This window comes from Oratosquilla oratoria, chromosome 10 (assembly GCF_046742065.1).
Source record: "Oratosquilla oratoria isolate Oo_2021 chromosome 10, ASM4674206v1, whole genome shotgun sequence".
Taxonomy (NCBI): domain Eukaryota; kingdom Metazoa; phylum Arthropoda; class Malacostraca; order Stomatopoda; family Squillidae; genus Oratosquilla; species Oratosquilla oratoria.
The window spans coordinates 30,918,291-30,931,138 of record NC_134786.1 but is presented as its reverse complement, the minus strand read 5'-3'; positions in this window follow the sequence as shown (position 1 = coordinate 30,931,138).

The window sequence follows — 12,848 nt, the reverse complement described above, 5'->3', positions numbered from 1 at the left end:
AATGCTACTTTGATATTTCTTATTAAATTATAAGTTTCTCCAAAAATCTTATATATATGTTTCTCAGATGACATATTCATAATAATGACTCCCAGGTCCTTCTCATTTTCAACTTTTTTTATTCCTTCTTCTCCCAATTCATATGATCCTATTATCATTATTATTATTATTATTTTATTTTATTTTTGCTTTTTCCAAATTCCATTATACTACACTTTTTAGTATTGAACTCCATCTCCCACTTCCTGCTTCATTCCCATACTTTATTGAGATCACTCTGCAGTGACTCACAATCTTCTTCCGTGTTTACTTCTTTTAATAGTTTTGGATCATCTGCAAAGAAGCTCATATATAATTCAATTTCTTCATCCATATCATTAATATATATAGCAAACATTATTGGAGCCAGAACTGTTCCTTATGGAACACCATTTATTACTCTCATTTTTCTTTCATGCAAAAAGTCTTCCATCCATTTGAGCAGTTTGCCATCTATTCCTCCTTCAGTTTCTAATTTCTTAAGCAACTTCTTATATGGTACTTTGTCAAAAAAAAATTCAGGTCTAGAAATGCAAAATAAGCCCATCCATCTCTTTCTTGAATAGAAACATATTAAATTGGTGACGCATGATCGTCCTTGTCTGAATCCAAAATTGCCTTGGATTTAGCACGTTGTTTTTTTCCAAATACTTTACCCATCTACTTTTGACAATTACTTCAAAATTTTTTGCTATCGTACTTGTTAGAGAGACTGGTCTAGTTGGTACGGTCTTCTATATTTTCCCCTTTATATATAGGTGCTATATTTGCTTTTTTCCAATCTTTTGGAACTTTTCCTTCTTTCAAGGAACTGTTTATTATGCTATGTATTTTGTCTGCCAGTTCATTCCTGAATTCTTTCAAAATACAGTTTGCTATTTCATCTGGTCCATGCGATTTTCTGACATCAAGATTACTCAAGTGTTTCATTATTTAATTCTTTGTTACTTCTATTTCTTTCATAAGGGGCCTTTCTCTTCCCATTCAATCTCTCCAAGTTGTATGTTCTCCCTTGTTAACACTGATTTAAAATACTTGTTCATAATTTCTGCCATTTCAATTTCCTCTGTGTATTCAACTCCTCCTTGTCTTAATTTCTCTAAATCTTGATTGTTTTTCAGTTTGTTGTTTACAAATCTGTAAAATAGTTTTGGTTGATCTTTACATTTTTCTATGACATCTTTTTCATATTTTCTTTTCACTTGTACATATTCATTTCTATAACAAGTATATATTTTCCATTTTTCAGGTCTTTTGTCTTTCTTCTATTTGGTCCCGGCTTTATCTCTTTTGTCTTTTAACTCCCTACAACTTTTGTTGCACCAGCACTTTACAAATTCTTTATCTTGTTTTTGTCTTGGGACATATTTTCCACTCTTTTTTTTTTTTTTTTTTTTTTTTACAATTTTTTGTCAAAATATTCCATTTTTCTTCCACTGTTGTCTCTTCTTTGTATATTCTTTCCCATTTTTCTTTTTGAAAGAATTCTCTTATTTTATTAAAAAAAAATTCATACATCATTCTTCCTTTTCTATATTGTTCATTTCTTTTCATGTATTTTTCCTCGTTTAGTTACAGTTCGATCAATATGTGGTCACTTTTACCTATTAGTGTCTTATATTCAATCTTTTTCACTATTTTAGGTTCAGATGTGATTATTAGGTCTAGTCTCGATGGTTCTTCATTTCTATACCTAGTGTTCTCTTGTATCCATTGTGTCATTGTATGGTCAATAATCATATCGAGTAGAACATTTCCTCATGAGTCGTCTCCACCCTTTACTGTCATCTATTCCCAGCAGACTTCTTTGCAATTAAAGTCGCCCATCATAACTATTCTTCCTCCATCTTTCATTATCTTATTCAATGTTATCTTTGTGTCTTCTAACATACTTTTATGTTCACTCTCTTCCCACGAGGCTGTTTTGGAGGCACATAATTTATAACAAACTTTCTGCTCTTCTTATCTCTGTCTTCCACTTCGATCATAATCATCTCTACTGTATTCTTTCCATATGTGACACTCCTTAAGTTTATATCTTTCTTAGTCAGGAACACAACTCCACCCCATTGTTTTATCTCTCTGTTTCTAATCCAATAATTGTATGCATCATGTCCTACACTGTTGGGTGGTAGTGGACCTTTTAATTTTGTCTCTACAATTCCCATTATGTCCGTTTTGTTGTTGTTGTTTTTCTTCAAATAATCATTCAGTTCATCAATCCTGTTATTAATCCATCTATATTTGTGTAAGACACTCTTAATTTTCTGCCACTTCCATTGTATTTTCTGTTTCCCTTTTGTTTTTCTCTGGTATGGTCCATCTCCTCACTTTCATATTCACTATTCTCCAATAGAATTTCTCTTTTTCTGCCTCTGTTCTGTTCTCGTTTTTTTTTCCATAGCTTCTTGTCTTTTCATTTTTTCCTCCTCTCCTCTCTATTAATTTATCTTTTTATCCATACCTTTTTATATTGTTCACTGTTTGCTAGTTTCCCTGTTTTTGCTAAGATATTCTCTGCTGTCGTTTGTGACCTGAATTTAATCTTAATTGGTCTGGTCTTATCTGTACTATATTTTCAGAGACTATACATCTCTTCAATTTGTTTCATGATTTCAGATTCATCTTCCTCAACTAATTCTAGTAAACTGCTTACTTTTTCTTTTTCCTCGTTGATTCTTGTGGTTCTATTAAGGTTATATTTCTCTTCCATTCCTAATATAATCATACATTTCTTTTTATCTGCTAAGTCTCTTACTATATTCTCCTTCTGTCTCATTACTTTAATAACTGAGACTTCAGTTTGTTCTTTCATTTGCTGTTTTATTATGACAATAAATGCAACTTTACTGTTCTCTTGGATTTTTTTCCAACCCTGTGCTTCTTTTGCTATGGACTCTTTATTCTTTTTGTTCTTCTTCTTTAATTCCTCATTCTCATCTTTTACTTCTTTTAACTGTCTTTTTAATTCTTCTATTTCTTTAGTTAGGTTTTTGTTCACCTTCTCTAATTCTTCGAATTTGTCAACTCTGTGCGCAATCTCTGCCATTTTACCGAAGCTATTCTCCCAATGTTCGGTCATTTTCTCAACTTTTTCCTCTAGTCTTACTAATCGGGGGAGGTTGGTACCCCCCCCCTCATTAAATCCCTGGAAATTATTATCCTCACCTTCCATTGTGCTGCTCTTATCTATATTTCTAATCTTTACACTTTTGTTAATCCCGTCATCACCAAAATCATCGGTCCTTCGCTTGTTTACAAGACGCCTGGCCTCCTGGCCCAAGTCCTTCCCCTCCTCACTTCCTTCCATTTCCCTCAGTAATCCCTCCCCTTCTCCTTTTTTCTCACCTTCCCACTACACCACGAGCTTTCCCCTTCCCTGTAAATACAAAAAGGTACTTCCTTGACGTTGAAATCCACGTAAAATTTTATTTTTCTTCGGAACTTCAACCTTCGCCGTCCATCCGACGAATGTGTGTGTGTGTGTGTGTGTGTGTGTGTGTGTGTGTGTGTGTGTGTGTGTGTGTGTGTGTGTGTGTGTGTGTGTGTGTGTGTGTGTGTGTGTGTGTGTGTGTGTGTGTGTGTGTGTGTGTGTGTTTGTGAATATAGAGATGATCAGATTGCTCGGTTTGCTATCTATCACTGGCCCAATGATATTGGTGGTACGGAGATAAAAAGAAAACAAAACACAAGGCAAGCCAGGCCTGATTGCAGGACCTGGGCATGAAGACATATACACAAAATGGTGTAAGAATGGTGGTAACTGGAAACCATTCATAAATATAAGGAAATAGGCTTAATGGTATGAACAATAATATGAACATGTGGAGAGTAGATGTTTTTTCCATTCACCTAGGCAAGAATATACATTCTATGAACTTGTTGCTCGATTTCTAAGGTTATAGCGGGGAAAAGGAAATGGAGATTTTGGTTAAGAGGATTGTTGATATTCCTCTGTTGCAGGAATAGTGTGATTCTGTGTTTGCAAGACGGTCTCCGTAAGATTGTTCAAACTATGTGCTTTAAATTTGTTCTATGATTGATGTCCAAAGATACGATATGTTCCAGAGAGTTTAAGGGAGAGCGTCGAGGTAGGGGTGTGGTTAGAGATGTAAACAATGTAAACATCATTGGTATTTACAAGGCGTTTAGTCCTGATTTTCACTGGTTTTGACATGTGTAAGGAGTTTGCGCGTATGTTCCGCTTGGAATGTAAGTCTACAGCTGGTATAGTACAGCGGATAACCATAACAATTGTGCAAATTATGACTAAAGCATGCATTTTTTACTAGTGTTAGTACATCCCATAAGGTTCATTTTAAGATCAGGAGGTAAGTCAGATTTGACCTCTGAAGACCGTGAGAGGTCAATGACCTCTCGCGGTCCTCAGAGGTCAAATCTGACTTCATGACTGAATAACACACTATTCAAATCCCTACGGCTTTTTTGTTTGAAGAGTGGGAATAAAACCGATTGCACCATTGGATTAAGCGTCGAATTTGCTATAAAAGTATAGATAGTTTTTTCTCGAATTTGTTTTTTTCAATTTTATAAAAAAGTTTTTCTAAAAAAAATCTGGAAATTAAGGATTTTTCTAGTTTATCATAAATAAAGAATACAAAATATTCAAAATTAGCAAATTGCTCTCCATACCTTTATAGCGAATTCCACGCTGAATCCAATGGTCTAACACATTTTTTTTTCTTCTGTGTTGCAGGATCCCTGCCTGGTGATCAAAGCCAAGATACAAGCATCCCAGACCTGATCGTCACTATGGCAAAGCGTCATATCCTCATAGACCCAGCCCAGCCCTCTACCTCCAAGAAATCAAGACCACCCCCAAGAACTAACTGGGAGCTTTGTATTCTTTACCAAGCAGAGACAGATGAACCTTTACAGTGCCGACATTGCCAGGTCTGGGACAGCAGATTCCTTCATTCGAGCCAGCCATGTTACCAAGACCCGCCATGCACACCAAGTCACAGCTGTAACCGTCTACACACTACTCCAGCAGGCGTACAGTAAAGACTGCACACCGGATGATGGCAACACCACTCAGCCAGATGATGAGGTCTTTGAGGACTGGTGCACACAGCGAGCAAAGGCCAGCGTGCACTTTGACTACTGGCTCAAGACCCTGTCACTGGAGGTTCTGTTGCTGGTATACATCCGATCACTTCGTGAAGGGAACTTTGAGCTCTATGTACAATCCCTGACACAGATCATGCCCTGGATGTTCGCCTTAGATCACACTAACTATTCCAGGTGGCTTTCTGTACACATCCGTGATATGGTGAACCTCATTGACAAACACCCAGATGTCCTGACAGAATTCAAGTCTGGGAAGTTTGTGGTACACAAGACCAGCAACAAGTTCTCTGCCATGGCAATTGACCAATGTCATGAGCAGAACAACGCGTTGGTCAAAGGGTCTGGTGGAGCTATTGGACTGACAGGAAACCCTGGGGCACTCAGACGCTGGATGGTGGCAGGGCCAGAAATAGCCAGGATCACGACAGAGTTTGAAGAGATGGCGGTAAGAGGACATAGCGGTGCTCACGACAGTGGGCATCTTCATCATGACCAGAAACCTGGAGTGCAAGCAGCCTATATGAAGGATGTCAGAGCACTTATAGCAGTGTTTCAAGATATGGGGAATCCCTTCCTAGAGAACACTCAAGATCTACTGGTCCTTGACACGAGAGACATCATGGAAACCCCTGTGGCAGAAACTGTGAGGAAGATTGAGTCGCTTGGTGAGGAGCAAGACACAAAGTTTGTTCAAGAAAGACTGGAACTATGCACGAAGCCAGTTACAGACAGACTGCCCCAGAACAAGTTGCCACTCTTCAGTCGGCCACATACCAAGACGCAGTCAAAGCAGCAGATGCAACTGGCCGCAGTGAAGAGTGACTGTAGTCTCTTCTCGAGGCTGTATATTGCATGTCAATCACGTGATGGCGATCTTGACCAGTTCTTCTGCCACGAGAACCAGGCAGCCCCACCTGCATTATCAACAGGAGGAAAAATGAGCCCTGCAGTCAAAGCAGATCTACTACACTGCCTGAAACCAGACCAACCAGAAATCATAAGCGCACCTGGGGTTGATGCCACAATCCTTGACGGAGCAGTTATTGTTCAAATGCTCAATCCTGTAGCGGCCAAGACCTTTCAAGAGTATGGGAACATAGTCTTTGCACCTTACATCTCCACTCAACTAGGAAAGGTCCACAGACTGGACCTCGTCTGGGATGTATATCTACCTGACAGCCTGAAAGGCACGACCAGAGAGAAGAGGGGCAAGGGCGTCAGGAAAAGAGTGGCTCCCTCTACCATCATGCTTAAGGACTGGAAGCCCTTCCTTCGTGTTGATCAAAACAAGACTGAGCTCTTTGGTTTCCTGTCTCGAGAGGTCATTCGTCTTCCAATAGCTGATGGCAAGGAAATGTATGCAACATGTGGAACTGAAGTCCTATGCTCTCCTGCCGAGTCCGACTTGACCAGCCTCGCACCATGTTTACACGAGGAGGCGGACACTCGCATGCTGCTACATGTGGCAGATGCTGTGCAGAAGGGAATGAGGAAGGTGGCCATACGCACTGTGGATACTGATGTTGTGGTACTGGCTGTGGCTTCTTTCAACAACATCAATCCTGACGAGCTACTCTCCCCATCTTCCATGCCCTCACAGGGTGCGACACTGTGTCTTCATTCGCTGGCAGAGGGAAGAAGACTGCCTGGGAGATTTGGAAAGTATTCCCAGAGGTGACTGATGCCTTTGAAGAACTCTTACGCATGCCAAGTGATGTCAGTGACGAGTCAATGTCACTGCTGGAGCGCTTCATAGTGCTGATGTATGACCGCACCAGTGACATCATGAAAGTCAACGATACTAGGAAAGAGCTCTTCGCACACAAGTCTAGGGCTCTAGAAAACATTCCCCCAACGCAGGCAGCACTCCACCAGCACATCAAGCGTGCATCTCTCCAGGGCAACCGCTGGAACCAAACTCTGGTCCTGAATCCTGAGTTACCAAGTCTATCTGACTGGGGTTGGAAAAATTAGGACTCTGGGTGGCAGCCTCTTTGGACGACACTTCCAGAGGCATCAAAATCTTGCCACGAACTGATCCACTGCGGCTGCAAGAAGGGATGTACCGGCCGCTGCAAGTGCACCAAGGCTGCACTCAAGTGCACTGCATTATGTGCATGTTCGGGAGACTGTTAGTTAAGTGTGCACTATACATGTGTCTGAGGTCACTACCATTACTGTACTTTAAGTTTATATATAGCTTTTGTGCAATGCGCATTGAAAATTAAATTTACACAGATTATCTTACAGCACGATGTTATGCAGGCTGTTCTGAACACCATAATAACCTAAATGTATATTTCAATGCATTTGTTTTCTGAGGTCATTGATTTCATTTTATGTCCAGAAAAAAAATTGTGTTAGTACCAGCCACCACAAAAGTTATGATTTTTTAAATTTGAATCCTTACGGGTTTTTTTTTTTTTTAAGGAGTGGGAACAAAACAGATTGCACCATTGGATTCAGCGTGGAATTCGCTATAAAGGTATGGAGAGCAATTCGCTAATTTTGAATATTTTGTATTCTTTATTTATGATAACCTAGAAAAATCCTTAATTTTCTAGATTTTGTAGAAAAACTTTTTTATAAAATTCAAAAAAACAAATTCGAAAAAAAAACTCTATACTTTTATAGCGAATTTGACGCTGAATCCAATGGTGCAATCGGTTTTGTTCCCACTCTTCAAAAAAAAAAAGCCGTAGGGATTTGAATAGTGTGTCATTCAGTCATGAAGTCAGATTTGACCTCTGCGGACCGCGGAGGTCATTGACCTCTCACGGTCCTCAGAGGTCAAATTTGACTTACCTCCTGATCTTAAAATGAACCTTATGGTATCTACTAACACTGGTAGAAATTTCATGCTTTAGTCATAATTTGCACAATTGTTAGGATATGAAAGATTATCCGCTACACTAGTAGTGAAGTTTAAGAGTTAGAGTCGTGGGAATGTGTGTGTGGGTGTCGGTGCCATTTGAATTATGAGCTGGTACATGCTCGTGTGATGAAGCAGAGTGAATGTGAGCAGTTGTGCTAGAATTAATTGGCGTTAACTCAATTTTTGCTTGCTTGGCCACGTTGATGTGGTTAACTTTGTGGAAATTTACTAATGGCAATGCAGTGAGGAAATGATTAGCATAAATGATATCATGTTGAGCAGGGCAAATGATGATATTATGACGCTTCATCAAAGTTAAACTTATGATTGGGAAGGGTACACCATCTGCATTACAAAGGTTGACGTTGGTGGGGGGGGGGTCCAAAATGATGATACGTTTTGTTTCAGTGCGGAATCTGTGGAAACTGTGTAGTGTCATGATGTTAACTGGGGAGCCCATGTCGAAAAATATTTTCACTTTGGTGTTACTAGACTTAGCATTGAAAGTTAAGGAATCTGAAGACATGTCTGGAATATCCAGGGTGTGTACCGGTAGAGTAGAAAATGAAATATATTGGTATGGAGTAACTGGCCTGAGTGTGCACTGAGTCTTTGTATCCTGTAATCATAAGGGAGATGTGTTTCGTGAATGCTTTGCAGGAGATGGATTATGTGAATGTCTAGCAGGATATGTGGTACGTGACTGTATAGCATGAGATATGGTCCGTGAATGTCTTGCAGGAGAGCTATCTGGGGAATCTTGTCTGTGGTGTCTCCGTGTTAGGAGTACACGGCAATGCTTAGTTGTGTGAAAACAAGTACCATGATGCTCGCAGTATCGGTTCGGTTGTGATAGGTATCTGTGAAAACACGTGTTAAGGAGGTGTCCTGATTTGGGGTAGAATGTACCAAACATTCGTATTCTTGAAAAAGATCCTTGTCGTGAGTGATGTTGAGTGCGTAATGTATGTCTTGTTCTCGTGTTATGTGAGGGGGACCGTGTGAGCTGTGCTATCGTGTGTGGTGGAGAAATGCTTCTAATGGAGATTTTCTTGTAATGTTGGGGAATGCGTCTCTATGTTGACGTGGTGGAGTGGCGGGCGTCGTGGTGGTAAAGAAATGCTTTTGTTGATTTCCCGTAGGTGCTGAATAATACGTCCATGCCGACGTGGTGGAGAATCCAGCTAAGAGGTTCGTAAGTTGAATGCTGGAAGGTGCATCAATTGTTGCTTTGAGGTGTGCGAAACAGCGAAGACCGTCGGCGCTTTTGGCTCGTAAGTGGAAAGCTGGAAGGTGCTTCAAAGGAATTATTGGTGCAGTGCTACTTCGATGTCCACGGCTGTAGAAGTTAGCGTAGATTTGAATCCCTCCAGGATGTAGGTGTAAGTGTCGTAGTCTTCGTAGTTGTAGTCCCTCCGCTGTCCGCCAGAATGTAGTAGTGTCGTAGTCGAAATCATAGTCCCTCCGCTTCCCACCAGAATGTAGAATACATATACATATATATATATATATATATATATATATATATATATATATATATATATACATATATATATATATGTATATATACATATGTATGTATGTACACACACACACACACACACACACATATATATATATATATATATATGTAGTATAAGGTGGAGACAGATGAGTGGAAGGTGGCAAGGAGGCGCAGGAAGATGCAGGAGTGAATATTCTCTTACGTTTCGACGGATGTCTTCCTCAGAGAGACTACAGACTATCAGATCTTGTGGACATTATATACCCCCGTTATGGCTCATCCTGCCGGCCGTCTGGGAATGGCGCCCGCTGATTGGCTAATCGTTCCCCTGCGAGCTAGTGCATCCAAGGTCATTTTCGCTGCGGGTCGCGCCAGGCTAACATGTCCTTCTCGGTGATTGGTGACTGGGCTCGTCGTGATGTGTGCGGCTTCTATGGTTTTCCATGATCTCTTTCCCAGTCCGTGGTGGAGAACCTCGACGTTATTCCAGTTGGGGAGATGCCCGTGCGTATCTACGTGTACCACCAAGGAGAAGGACATGTTACCCTGGCGTGACCCGCAGCGAGAATGACCTTGGATGCACTAGCTCGCAGGGGAACGATTAGCCAATCAGCGGGCGCCATTCCCAGACGGCCGGCAGGATGAGCCATAACGGGGGTATATAATGTCCACAAGATCTCATAGTCTGTAGTCTCTCTGAGGAAGAGATCCGTCGAAACGTAAGAGAATATTCACTCCTGCATCTTCCTGCGCCTCCTTGCCACCTTCCACTTATATATATATATATATATATATATATATATATATATATATATATATATATATATATATATATATATATATATATACAGTATATATATATATATGTATATATATATATATATATATATATATATATATCTATATGTATATATATATGCTTTGTTGGAGTCTACAGCTGTAGTAACATTGTTCAATTTGTGAGAAGTACTCTCGATACTTCTTATGAGAGAGTGGAGGTTGGAGGGCAGGGTATTGATAGAACCCACAAGGAACATGTCGTTTTACTCTAGACATCTTTCGACCCAATCAGGGGTCATCTTCAGGATTTACAGTATACACAATATTACAAGAAACAGGAATGACATATGGAGTGTGGCTGGGGGGTTTTGTACCCGCGAAGAAACCCTGGTAGATGATGCCGACGTAGCTACCCACGGAGCGCCAATGGGTAGCCCTTAGGTTGCTGATAAGGTTTCCTCATTGATGGGAGTGAAACTTCAGGTTGTAGTTGTTTATTGGTGGTTGGTTTATCCAGACGAATAAAAATTGATTCTGACATCTTTAATCTCCTTTTCTCTGGTTCTCGATACAGTATCGACGTTTGTGTTTCTATTTGTTGTCTGGTAAGGGAGTGTCCATGCGTGTTACTGGTGTAACGGAGTATTGTCTCGTCCTGCAGATGGGTACTACAGAAAGGAGAATATTTCGGCATAATACCTAACTTCTACCATCTGTGTATGTGAGGTACATATACGATGTCTTAATCAAAGCCGCAAATGAAAATCATATTTCACAAATTGTGAACGCCTTTCAACGTAATTCTTTCCTTGACTTCACCCAAGAACTTGAAGTCAACTATAAATGTTCTTTTTTGTACGTTTTAGTTCACCGTGGCCCTCACTCTTTCTCCACTGAAGTCTATGTAAAGGCTATAAACCTGGGTTTCTGTCTCAATGGTGCTGGTAAATGCATAGAGAAATACTGCAGGAGTGTGGTAGATTCTTTCGTTATGAGAACACTTATATATTCTTCAACTTGGACTGCCATCACTGCTGAATTGCAGAGAGTTTCACAACTCCTTGCTAATAACGGTTTCCCTAAACAATTAGTTGATGAGACAATAAAGCGGCATTTAGACAGTTTCATGACACAAGCCCCACCACCAACAGAAACACCCTGTAACATTTTCCTCTATCACAAGAACTTCATGGCCTCCACATACAAAGAAGACGAAAAGACTATGAAAAAGACAATCAGCAATCATGTAACCCTACAGACCCCAACGCCATCCTGAAGCTCATGATTTTTCTACCAAAAAAAAAAAAAAAAAAAAGCATCAAGCCTCATCATGAAAAATAGCTGCCTCCCACAGACAAGGCCTTTTGAAGATCTGAATTTTATATACCAATTCTCTTGAACTTTGGTGAATGCAGTCGTCTCAGTTCACAGTATACAGGTTCAACCACTACCACCTTCTCAATAAGGATGACGGCGCATTTGCATGACGGAGCAATACTCCGTCACACCAGTAACACGCATGAACACTCCCTCACCAGACAACAAACAGAAATGCAAACATCGATACTGTATCGAGAACAAGACAAAAGGAGATGAAGGATGGCAGAATCTATTTTTATTCGTTTGGATAAAGCAACCGTCAATAGACAACTACAACCTAAAGTTTCACTCCTATTAATGAGGAAACCTTACCAGCAACCTAAGGACTACCCGTTGGCGCTCCGTGGGTAGCTACGTCGACACCCTCTCCCAAGGTTTCTTCGCGGGTACAAAATCCACCCCCCCTCCCACCACCGCACTCCATATGTCATTCCTGATTCTTGTAATATTGTGTATATAGTAACTATTTCATGTGACCCCTGATTGGGTCGGAAGACGTCTAAAGTAAAACATGCACCCTAGGGATTTTATCAATACCCTGCCCTTCAATCTCCGCTCTCTCACAAGAAATACCGAGAGTACTTCATACAAATTGAATAATGCTACTACAGATGTAGAGTCCAACAAAGCCTTACACGGGGGTAGCCAAAAAGAAAAAGGTATAGAAATCACTCCCACCCATTTTATTTCCCATATATTTCACTCCACTCCTACCTCCTCCCTCCCTCCTATCTTGGCACCTCCTGGATGACGGGTCATCACTGCATCCTGTCCACTGCCCTGGGTCAGAAGCAGTGTCGCAAGACACAGCACATCCACAGCAAGGCCGCTTCATAAATTCGGCGACCCCCCCTCTCCGTCCTCTCATGCAGGAAAGGAGAAGACTGGGAGAAATCCCTTTGGGCTGCGTCAATTTTTTTTCTCATACATACTTCCTCACCCCCCCATCCCCCACCTACTCCCCTCATGCATCACAGCATAATCTATACACAACCCTCCTCCATTCACCTCTATCTTCTGTCCTCTCCCGTCCTTCCTCAACAGACATTCCTCTCTTTTGTAAAGCCCATTTCACCGCATCCATCCATCTCATCCTTTGACGCCCCCTCATATTCACTCCTTCTACGTCCGCCTTCCACACTTCTTTTACTAATCTTCTTCACTCATTCTTTCCATGTG